Source organism: Protopterus annectens, chromosome 11.part0, assembly GCF_019279795.1.
Source record: "Protopterus annectens isolate FY-2018-M chromosome 11.part0, PAN1.0, whole genome shotgun sequence".
In the NCBI taxonomy this organism is placed as follows: Eukaryota; Metazoa; Chordata; order Ceratodontiformes; family Protopteridae; genus Protopterus; species Protopterus annectens.
The window spans coordinates 1,216,249,379-1,216,260,877 of NC_056745.1; the positions used below are offsets into that span (position 1 = coordinate 1,216,249,379).

The window sequence follows — 11,499 nt, forward strand, 5'->3', positions numbered from 1 at the left end:
TGGAGTTACAGTTGTAATGTCCTTGGAAATGGAGTGGTTTGCACCCAGCTATTCAAGACAGATTCCTTCAGCTCCACCATCTACTGGAAAGCCACATATAGAAATAACTTCCTTGATTTTCAAAGTCACCACCCAAGGTTCATGATGAAAAATATTGTGAAAGGACAATACGTGAGGCTCAGCCATATCATTAGCGATCTGCTAATAAACCTGTTCCTTGAGAAACATTACCCACCTGACCTCATCACGAAGACCGTGTAAGAGATAGCCCTTTACAGACATAGCTGGCACCTGCCCATACTTAAACACAGGTTCACCAATAGACCAAACCCTGACCACAACCACCACATCAAGTTCCCATCTCCCTTGATGCTACAGCAATCAGGGAAATACTCTGCAACCATTGGGGTATCATCCACAGCAGCCCATAGTTCAAAAAAGATCTTGGAGATGCTCCTGACTTCTGCTATTAAAAAAATCAAATTCACTCAAGGCACTGCATGAATCAAAAAAACACGGAACCAGTCCCAGCGCACATAAGGACCCCGGAGCGTTCCCATGTGAATGATGCTGATGCTGCTGCTGCTGCATTCACATTCTTTCAGGAAAGCACGTCCCACTAATAGATGGGTGCAAACCACTCTCAGTCCTAGATTTGGAGCTGCTTTCTGGTATTGATTACTTTGGCTTTGTCCTTTACATAAATACTGCAGCAAATCAGATCTCTCTCTCTCTCTTTCTTATGTCCATGTTTATTGTTCATGCCTTTCAAAAAATCTCTAGGTTTTATTTACATTTTTGAACTTCCTTGGTTACTTCTTCCAAACAGCCCAATGTTTTTTGTCTATATAATGTTTTTCATGGATCTGTTGTAGTAATGAAAACAAAAATGCATTTGAAGGTTTTGACAGTTTTTCCTTGTGCACATATTTTTCTTTCCTCTGATTTCTCTCAGTCTTTTTGAATATCTTCTATTTGGAAATTCTGAGCTTCTTGCATAATAGTAACTACACATACTTTCTTTCTTATCCTCAGTAGTCCACTCTATCATCTTTAGGGCTCTTTTTTGGCCCATCAGTTCTTGTGGACTACTACTTCCTTCTACAATGGGGCACGGACATTCTCTCCATGAACCTGGCCTAACCCCCATTGTTAGAATGTTTGGCACTTATGTATTATCGCAACCACATTTGGAGGATCAGAAATGGTTATTTTCCAAGCCATAGTCGTGCTGACAAATGTACTTAAAAAAAAATACTCAAAATATATATAAATAGCGATAAGATTGGTAGAAACATGTAGGAACACAAAACGTTGCTTTTAATGCACACAAGTGTTCCAAAACTATGTGAAAATCAGTGGAGGTACACAGTATGTTTTAGGACTGTTAAGTATTACCGCATTACAAGTAAGACAGGAGTGCCGACACTTCTGTCAACTCTCCAGCTTTTCCCAGAATGGCCAGATTTTTTTGTCATATCTTATTTTATTTATTTATTTTTTTTGTGTGTTGTGGGTGCTGTTCTCCGCATAAAATGTTTGGTTTCCTGGCACAAGGCAGGATGGTTAAAAAAGCTTCACTGTCGGTAACCCTTGTAAGCTGTCATTTCGGAAAAGAAAAACTCCCGACTCCACCATAATGACGCTGACAGTTGTAACCCACAAAGAAGCATATATGCTTCTCACTGTTTCACATGGACTCAGATGTACTCCTACCTCTGACATGTGGAAAGTGGCACTTCTTTATGGAAATCTTACATTTTGCAGGACAAGCTCTAACTTATCCCCAGGAGTACGGCTTTCAAAACAGTGTGGTTGCATTACAGACATTTAAAAGATTTTATATTTTAAAGTTTGCACTGTATTTGTCTTGGCTTGTGTTTTCTTTTTCTGATTGGTGTGTTTGGTAGCGTACACAGGTGGAAAGGGGTAGGATTACTAAAATCACTTGCCGTTATCTTATGGAGTTCATTATATTAATAACTATGAACAAAGGAGAGGTAGGATTATTAAAATCACATGGTGTTTTCTCAGGGAATTCGTTATCTTAAAAAAGTTCAACAAAATTTAAAACATTACTGTTTTATAAATTTCTCAAAGTGATATTTACACAAGCGTATTATGACAACCACGCACTGTCAGCATTCACGCCATTCTAAGCAACACGTTATTTGACTGAGAATGGAATGTTGCCATGAATGCTGACAGTATGTGGTTGCGATAATACTAAGTACAGAATATTTCTGTGTTGTGAATATTCTACACTGTCACTTTTTCCAGTCCTGGAACCAGTGCACATATGAGGATTGGGCACTTTTTTTATCCTGGAACTTGTGTACCCAGTTGTAATTTTTATTTTTTACCTACTTCTGTCCGTGACAAATGCTATATAAAATGCATTGTATACATCAGTGTCATACCCAGTAATGTATAGTTTATTTAAATAGAAGCTCATTGCTAACCGGTGTCCTGCCTTTTCCTACATTCTACTATAGCTGATTTTGGTTATTACATGTATTTCTGGATTCCAACTTGTTCTTGTTACACAAAATTGTAAGGAAAGTAATTTCATGCATTTGCAACTCACTAGAAGAAATGTTCATTGGAGGTTACCAGTGTAATGGCCCTAGAGCCTTTTTAAGCCCAAGGACTAGAAAGACATTGTTGTATGCCTGTGCCTTAGAACATCTATAAGCTGCTACTGTCCATAAAGGCCACAGGTGATATGCATGGGTGAATTTATGATTTCCCATACATTGGTCCAAATGTTATTTGAATAGGCTTAAAGAAGAACTCTGTTTCACATAAATGGCAAGTCCTTTCCAGAAAACGGGTAATCTCTCAAGCACACACCTGTTCCTCCAACATATTTTGCTTATGTCATAGATGAGGTTTAGATCCTTAGACTGGATAATTGTTGTGCTGTTTGTTTTGCGAATGTTTGGCATATTCATCAGGGCTGGATCTGAGAAGGCCTTGTAGGCTAGGTATAGACTGCCCCTCAGTAGTCTGTAGGAGACTGAGTACAGGGACAAGTGTTTGAGGTGATCCACATAGAACATGTTATTTACACCCTGTATTCTATTAATGAGGAATCTCTGTGGCCACTATAGTTGTTGCAAATGACTGGTCAGGTACATGCCGAAATGTGCAGTGTACTCGATTATTTGTTTAATGAGGGCTAAGCATCATGGGATTATGGATCTCCTTAGATCTGGATGCCATGCCATAACTTATAACTTAAAACCAAAAGGAGTGATGGAAGCGAACAAAAAAAACCAGGAACAACAAAATGATCGCTCAGGAGAACCAAATAAGGGTACAGACCAAGTACCAAGAGCAGGTGGAATACAAGGCAGTTTATTGTCCAAAACCCAAACGCTTGTGTATAAAATACGTTTTCGGAAATCTTCATCAAAGGCAAAACACCATTACAAAATTAACATCCACTTAAATACATCTTTAAGACAAAGTATAGACCAATGATTTCGTAGAAACCATTACATATTTAAATTAATACTTAAAGTAAAAAGTGTTTAAAAACGAAAAACACTGGTCTTTCTCTTTATATAATTAAAACACATTCCAAGACCATATTAGTAAATACAATAAAAATAAATAATTGATTTAATCTATATTGTGTATAACATGGATGAAACATTAATATAATTCATCATTTAAAAATATTGTTGTAGGTATATATAAAAGTACTTGATTATGTTGAAGTTACTTTATTCTATTGTTTCTTGTAAAAAATGGTGTTGACCTCTAGTGGCAGATTATAGTTTTGCACTCCTCAACTTTAAAACTGGCATTATGGAAATTGTATCATTGAGACCAGGAGTCATAGTGGCTTCTAATGTAATCTGCCAATACAGCTCTCTGTATTCTAATCTGGTCTCCCACATACCTCCCCTGATTTCTTTGGGTACCACTTCAATAACAAAAAAGTGAAAGGAAGCTGATTGACATGTAAGGGTATGTCTGAACAGTGCATTGTTAATATTCTCCTTTTTTATTTCATAAAAATGTTCGTACATCCTGGTTTTTAGTTTCCTCTCAGTTTTTCCAACATAGAAGGACCCACAGGGGGAACACACAGCTATGTAAACCACACCGTGGGTGTTACAGTTGGAAAATGTGTGGATCCTAATATGTTTATTCCTACTGGGTATAAAAATACTGGAACAATTTTCAACATGGGGGCATTGGGAACATGAACCACATTTGTAAGTCCCCTTTTTTCTAGATGAATGATCTAATCTGGAGCCACTACCAAATTCAAAAAGTCTCTTAAAATTGGTGTCCCTCCTATATATAAACTTCAAAGGTGGATTTTGTATTTGTTTTAATTCAGTAATCTGAAGAAAACGTTCCCATTCTCTCATAATTACTTCCCTGATGTTACGTGAATCACCCGTGTAATCCATTATATAGGCCCCTTCATAAATAGTGTTAGAAACTAAATCATTATTAGGAGGATTCAATATTTCATCCTGTCCTAAAATAGGTGCAAATCTCTCTTTCCTACCCTGGACCACCTCTTCTATGATATCTTGAATAAGATTATCAGGGTAGTCCCTGTCTCGGAACATCTGAGACCCAATCTCCACTTCCTTTACAAAATCCTCTTCCTCAGATGTCATCCGACTTATTCTAACTAACTGTCCTTTGACCAAGTTCTTTTTCTGAAAAAATGGGTGACCACTATTATAATGGAGATATGAATTGGAAAAGGTTTTTTTCCTGTATACTTTAGAAGAAAAATAGTGGTCAAGTTTGGCCAAGGAAATATCCAAATAAGTTAATTCACTATAGTTAAAGGAGTGTGTAAAATCCCAAAAATCAGTGGTCCCTTTAAGGTATGTGAGGAATTCTAAAAATCTTTCATACGAATCATGCCAAAAAATAACAATATCATCCAGAAAACGTTTGTAAAAACACCAACAATGGGAAAACTCACAATTAGTAACAAATAGTTTCTCCCACCAAGACAAAATGATGTTTGCATAAGTAGGGGCACATTTTGCCCCCATAGCTACCAATCTCTCCTGTTTGAAAAATTCACCCTCAAAAAACATAAAATTGTTTTTAAGTACTGTTTCCATAAGCAATAAACAGGTATTAAAGTCATCAGAACCGAAATTACCACTCTCTCTCATGCTTTCCTCCAGCCATAATAGACCTGTTTCATGTGGAATAGAACCAAAAAGGTCAAATATATCCAGGGTAACAAATAGTAGGTTGGGATGGAAAAGTTCAGGTTTTATATGTCTTAAAAAATCCCATGAATCTTTCAGAATGGTAATCCCCTGGTTTGAAAGGGGTTTCAATTTTACGTCTAAATACTTCGCTAGGGGGACAGTCATAGACCCCTCTGAGGAAACTATAAGGTTTAGAGGTGGGTCGGAAGGATCCTTATGAACCTTCAGAATACCAAAAACTGAAGGTGTCCTGGGATATCTATTGTACAAAAAACTATAAGTATCCAAATCTATAGATTCTTCCAATAACAGATCGTTTAAAAGCAAAGCAATTTTGGAATGGGCTATATTTACCTCATTAATAGAGACCTTGGAATACTTTAAATCATCTAATAGCATGTCCTTCATTTTAGATTCATATAAAATATAGTCCATTAAAACTGTACCCCCTCCTTTATCTGGTTGCATAATTCTTAAAGACATGTTGTTGGTAAGTTGGTTCAAAACCAATTTCTCATCCTTAGAAAGGTTTGATAATATCTTGTGTGTATTAATAGTTTTCCTAATCTCCCTTTCCATAATAATTTCTAAATTTTTGAGCTGTGGGTGAAGAGGTGGATTAAAAATACTATTTTCTTCAAAATGGAATGACCATGTGCAGATGGTGAATCTGCCACCACCAAGGCCAAGTTCCTTTTACTTAAAAACAACTTCATATCAATTATAGACTGGGGAATGTTGCCTTTTCTGATAGGTATATATTTAAAACCCTTGGAAAACAATTTGAAATGATCCAAGTTAATTAATTCAGAACTGTAATTAAAAATCTTATAATTACTATATTCAAAAATGTTACCATAGTGTTTGATTCCTAAATTGGAATCTTTGTTGACTAATATCTGGGGTTCCCCCTGTAATAATGAGGTTGATTGTAATAGACAGGTTTCTGGTTCCGAATTCTGTTGGATCTCCGGGGAAGAGGTGGAAAATCCAAAGGGTCTAGATGGTGGGATTCTGTAAAAACTTCATTATTTTCATCACCCACCGGGTTTGTATTGGTTGTGGACTTTTAATTGGTTCTTGTAAAACCTTCTGTGGTGTATGGATTGAAGGGCCTTGGTTTGGGGTAAGCAGTGCCATTGTGATATTCTTTAATGTCCCTTTCCAGTTTTCCTTGCTTTCTAATCATGTTGTTTTTACAGTCTAAATCAGTCTGTTTAAATATATTGAAATAATGTACTTTCTCAGACTCCACACTAAACAGAAGATCTTCCATAATGGCGGAGTTAATAGATTCCATTTTTTCCAACAATAAATGTCTAATTCTTTCATTTTCTGCAATAAGAGCCCTAACAGTATCTAAACCACACTTATCAAAATTTTTTAAAAGTTCAGAATGAAATGCAGAACCATTTTCAACCCGGTTGGGAAATTTACAAACCCTCAAACCCTTGGGAACTACATTTTTACTAATACATTCTTTAAGAAAAGTATTGTCACAGCCTAGTCTTTTAAATTTGTCCACATAAAAATACAAGGCATCCAAACTTTCCCTATAGGTTCGAATATCTCTTTCCTGGTTAACAACCCCTGGATGGTTGTAATGCAAGGAATAGTTCTGTCCAATAAAACCATCATAATTGACCAAATAATTGTCAGTAAAGTCACCTTGTACTGGTGGAAGGTCCCCAGTTCTATCGTCCAAACAGCGCGAATTACCAGGACCATCATGGACTTCATTAACGGTATTGTTGGACCATAGTACGCATGGAAAATCGTCGTAATCCTGAGTAACAGGGTTAGCAAAAGCAGAAGAACCCTGTTTCGGTTTGGTATGGTTAATATTTCCTTCCGTGTTTGGATGAATGGCACAGCGTTTAACACATGAACAAACGCTCCGACTGGAAGCCATAGTTACGATTGATTGACATGCTGGGGTGAGCAATTCAACCAGTTGCGATAACTGGCCAATCACCTTTCAGAGATCACCCTTCTCCCCGCCTCGAAATTCGGTCTCGGTCTCGGTCTCAGCCCCTGAGAACTCCGCCATCCCAAATAGACCAAAAACCAAAAGGAGTGATGGAAGCGAACAAAAAGAACCAGGAACAACAAAATGATCGCTCAGGAGAACCAAATAAGGGTACAGACCAAATACCAAGAGCAGGTGGAATACAAGGCAACATAGGACATGTTATTTACACCCTGTATTCTATTAATGAGGAATCTCTGTGGCCACTATAGTTGTTGCAAATGACTGGTTAGGTACAGGCCGAAATGTGCAGTGTACTCGATTATTTGTTTAATGAGGGCTAAGCATCATGGGATTATGGATCTCCTTAGATCTGGATGCCATGCCATAACTTATAACTTACCCCACATAGAAGGTTTTCTCACCAGCATGGACACATGGTGATCGAAGTTCAGGTTGCTGTCAACCTGCATTATCAAGTCCATTACCAATAGGCCTACTCTTAGGGGAGTGTTATCAATGTTGCAATTTGCAGGGGTGGTCTTCTTCCTAAAGGGTATAAATATGTATTTCTGGCATGGAGTATTAGGCCATGTTTTTGGCACCAGTTGCTTTGCTCTCAGACCCTCCTCAAGGGTATCTACATCTTTGGAGGAGTCAGTCATTGCACCCAACTTGCAATCATCTGCAGATTTGGTCACCCAAAGACACTCTATATTTGCTATGACTTCAGGGAAGTGCATTCCAAGCAGGAGCGGTCCAAGTGCCAAGTCCTGTGGAACAATACTAGTAATAGGCCTAGCACATTAGTGGAGGCGGCACCCCCCCCCCCAATTTCATGTGTCTTATCCATGAGCCATTTGACTATCCATCGGGTTACTGTGTAAAGTCCCTCTTGAAGTATATTGACATCATTTGGAGATTCAGTGATTGCACCTCATTTGCAGTCATCAGCAAACTTAGTCAGCCACAGCCCCTCTGTTCTGGCCTGAACTTCAGAGAAGTATATTCCAAACAATAGGGGGGCCAGCATTGATCCCTGTGGAACACCACTGCTAAAGGGTCTGCTGGTTGAGGTAAAGTCCCCAACGTTGAGTGTGATCTGTCAGTGAGCCAGTTAGCAACCCACCTGACAACATAAGGGTTGATATTTAACTGGGTGAGTTTATCAATGATGCCTAAATGTGGGACTATGTCGAAGTCCTTTGTTAATTCATCATAGGTTGTATGTACAGATTTGCCTTCATTTATGGTGCTGGTGATGTTTTTGAAGAAGTCTATCAGGTTTAACAGGCATGACCTGTCTTTGACAAAACCAAACTGTTGGATCAAGGGTTTGGAGATTACCTATGTGCTTATTTACTGGGTCCCTGATGATGCGTTCGGCTGCCTTACAGATAAGGCTAATTAAGCTTATGGGTCTGTAGTTTCTGTAGTCTGAATCACACTTTTAATACTCTTGTCAAGTGGCATATGACAAATGGAAAAAAACTCCTAGATGTAAAACTAGCAATAAAGGGTCAGTGACACAAATGCTGTTAGGCACAGTTATACTGTCACCTTAGTCAAAATACCTCCTGCATGCCAGTGTATAAGAGTGTGCATGTGTATATGTATATATCCACTATATATGTGTGTGTACATATATACGTGTGTGTGTGTGTGTGTGTGTGTGTGTGTGTGTGTGTGTGTGTGTGTGTGTGTGTGTGTATATAAAGTAAAGTGTATACAGAGAATACATTTTAAACAACCAAAGCAATATATATGATAAACACCTAATGACACGACACATGCATTTATTTATTTAAATTATCTGTTTCCATCGTGATAAGGAGGGTGGTCGCATCAACACAGCCATTTCTTTGCTATTGTACATCAAAATATTGTTAATGAAATAAAAATAAAATAAAGATTTGAAAAAAAAAACAGCCATCTGAGTCACAAAAGAGGCAAGTTTGAGAAAAGCTATGAGAATTCTAATATTAACAGTGAAGTATACCATTAAAACTGTTATGTGCACTACATACAAAGTCTTAATAAAATACACTCATTACATATCCAGCACATACAAATTTGACAAACATTCAAGAATGCAGTCAAATATTCAGGAAACGAGTGAAAGATCCAAACATTTTACCACAGTGCAGGGAAGAAAAAAGAAAATAAATTCAGTTGGATGGAATCAGTATTCTACAGACAGTTACTTTGTGATTCCTGAAGAGTGTCAACTAATGGGAAAATACTTTTAGTACAGTAACAAGATTCAATTTCAAAGTTGTCTGACATGTATTTTTTTTAAACATTGCAAGATTTTATTCTTAGAGTCTTAGGACATTTGTAACTCAATGGGTTTGTTTCCAAGATGCAACTGTCCAAAGCAATGCTGTCCTATGAAATGAGGGAAACTGTTTTATAAATGCATGTCTGCAGGAGTGCATGCACTAATAAGCAACGCTATTGCTGACAATATGAAAAATAATTATTAGTGAAGGGAAAAAAGCATGTAGCAGCAAGCATGAAACAAAAACAAACAAAAAAAAAATACAATTGCTTAGGCTGGGATAATCAGTTTTAGAAAAAAACAAGCACATACTGAAGATGTCATTTCACTGCTGCAAAGGCTACAGAGCTGAGTGTGAGTGTGTGTGACTAGAAAGCATTTCTGGCTGATGTTAAATCAGTCACTCAACTAATCTAATAGCCTATGGGTGGAGGAAGGAAAATACAAATGGACATGCTGTAAATTCTCCCTCCCCCACTGAAGTTTGTGAAATCTGACCTGCAGTAGCAGAATGCTAACAAGCTTCTCTGAAAATCCTGCCTCTGTGTGAAGGTGTGACTTACACTGCACTAAAATGTAAAGGAAGTGTCTAGCAAGCAACTGATTTTAGAAAAGAGATAGTGACCTTTTAACTAGAAAAGCTGCCTGAATGTAAACAGTAGATTGATTGTGTGACTTAGCAACATAGAAAAACAACTGAGGCAGTTGAAATACAGTGGCAGTTTACCATTCATTTTATTTATTTATTAATTTAGCAAGCAACGCTAGCCAGATAAGGGCACAGTAAAGGTTTCTGTTGGTTTTCGAGCATTGAAAGGGATGAAAATAGAATCGAGTGAGACAGTTGTTTTGTCCTTTTGAAATTAGTCTTAAAGACATGCCCTTGCATTCTAAAAGCCACTTGAGCCATACTTAAAAGTGCTCTAGTCTTAAATATTAATTTGCTATTATCTGCCTTATACTACTACAGCCCCCTTTCCATGATGTCTGCAAGTAGTTAAGATATTATTTCATCATTGTTGTATTACATCCTCGTTACAAACAACACCACAATCTCTCAAATGCAAAAGCTATTAAACACAGACCAAACTGCATAAAGTTTTTTTTGTAACTTATGTAAACTTGCATTTAGATCTGTCTTATACTTCTGACTTAGCATTGTAATATATACCACTTGCTTTGATGATTAGAATACAAAACATTCTTTACTTACTTTATAGAAAGTGGTAATCTATCTCAGGCTGTCTGTTGAAAAAATTGTGAAAATAAAACTGTTCATAGCTCTGCAGATCTGTATTTCATGAAAGGAACTCTGCATCTGACCGTACATAGCTGAAGGTCAGTTAAACTGAAAGTAAGCACTGGTTTCACTTTCATTTATTCGGAGCTTGCTATACGAGAAAAAGCTGTTAAATTCAAAGAAAGCTCTATTAGAATTTTTCATCTCCATTAATCTGCTTCATCCCTATTTCTGCAGTTTTATAGAAGGAATTTTGCTTGCTCGACAGAAGCTATTTAAAAAAGAAGTGTAAACCCTCTTTTTTATCTGCGTTTAAAGGAAAAGTATGCCCTCAATCCTTAGGTTTCTTTTCTCTAGTATGGTTCCAGTATTGTGTAGGTACCAGAACCCTGCTTGTATTTTTTAAAACTTTAATTTCCTTGCCTTTGATTCGAAGGAAGGGAAAACCCGCCTACTTTTTTTTAAGCTTAAAGGAATAATCCCAGCATTTCTTTGTTTACATTCTGCAATGTTTACCTTGAACAGTGTGCAATTCTGACCATGTTCAAGACTTGTCTGTGTAGGGTAGGGGAGGGTTTCAGTCTTTTAATCACAGTCCTTTTTTTCTGATCTATTCACAACACCTTTTAGGTTGACCCACTCGATAGTTTAGCTTGTGGCTTGTTAATTTCAAAGAAAAGTGTCTTCTAAATGTTTTTAATGAACTGCCTTCTAGTTTATGTGGAAAGGATTAGTAAACAGGGCTATTCAGTCTTTTTTCGATGTTAATTAGCTTAGCCAGTGGCTATGGATTTTACTACCTGCT

General features: G+C 37.3%; 1 protein-coding gene across 3 annotated transcripts in view; it reads right to left on the bottom strand.

The window, feature by feature from the left end:
• LOC122815796 (protein NLRC3-like) overlaps window positions 1-11,069 on the bottom strand; it is a 590,699-nt gene extending 579,630 nt beyond the window's left edge. For all 3 annotated transcript variants that reach the window (XM_044088586.1, XM_044088585.1, XM_044088587.1), the window contains exon 1: window positions 10,668-11,069. The gene's annotated coding sequence lies outside the window, so the exon portion shown is untranslated. The remainder of the gene's footprint in view (window positions 1-10,667) is intronic.
• Window positions 11,070-11,499: the final 430 nt, after the last annotated feature.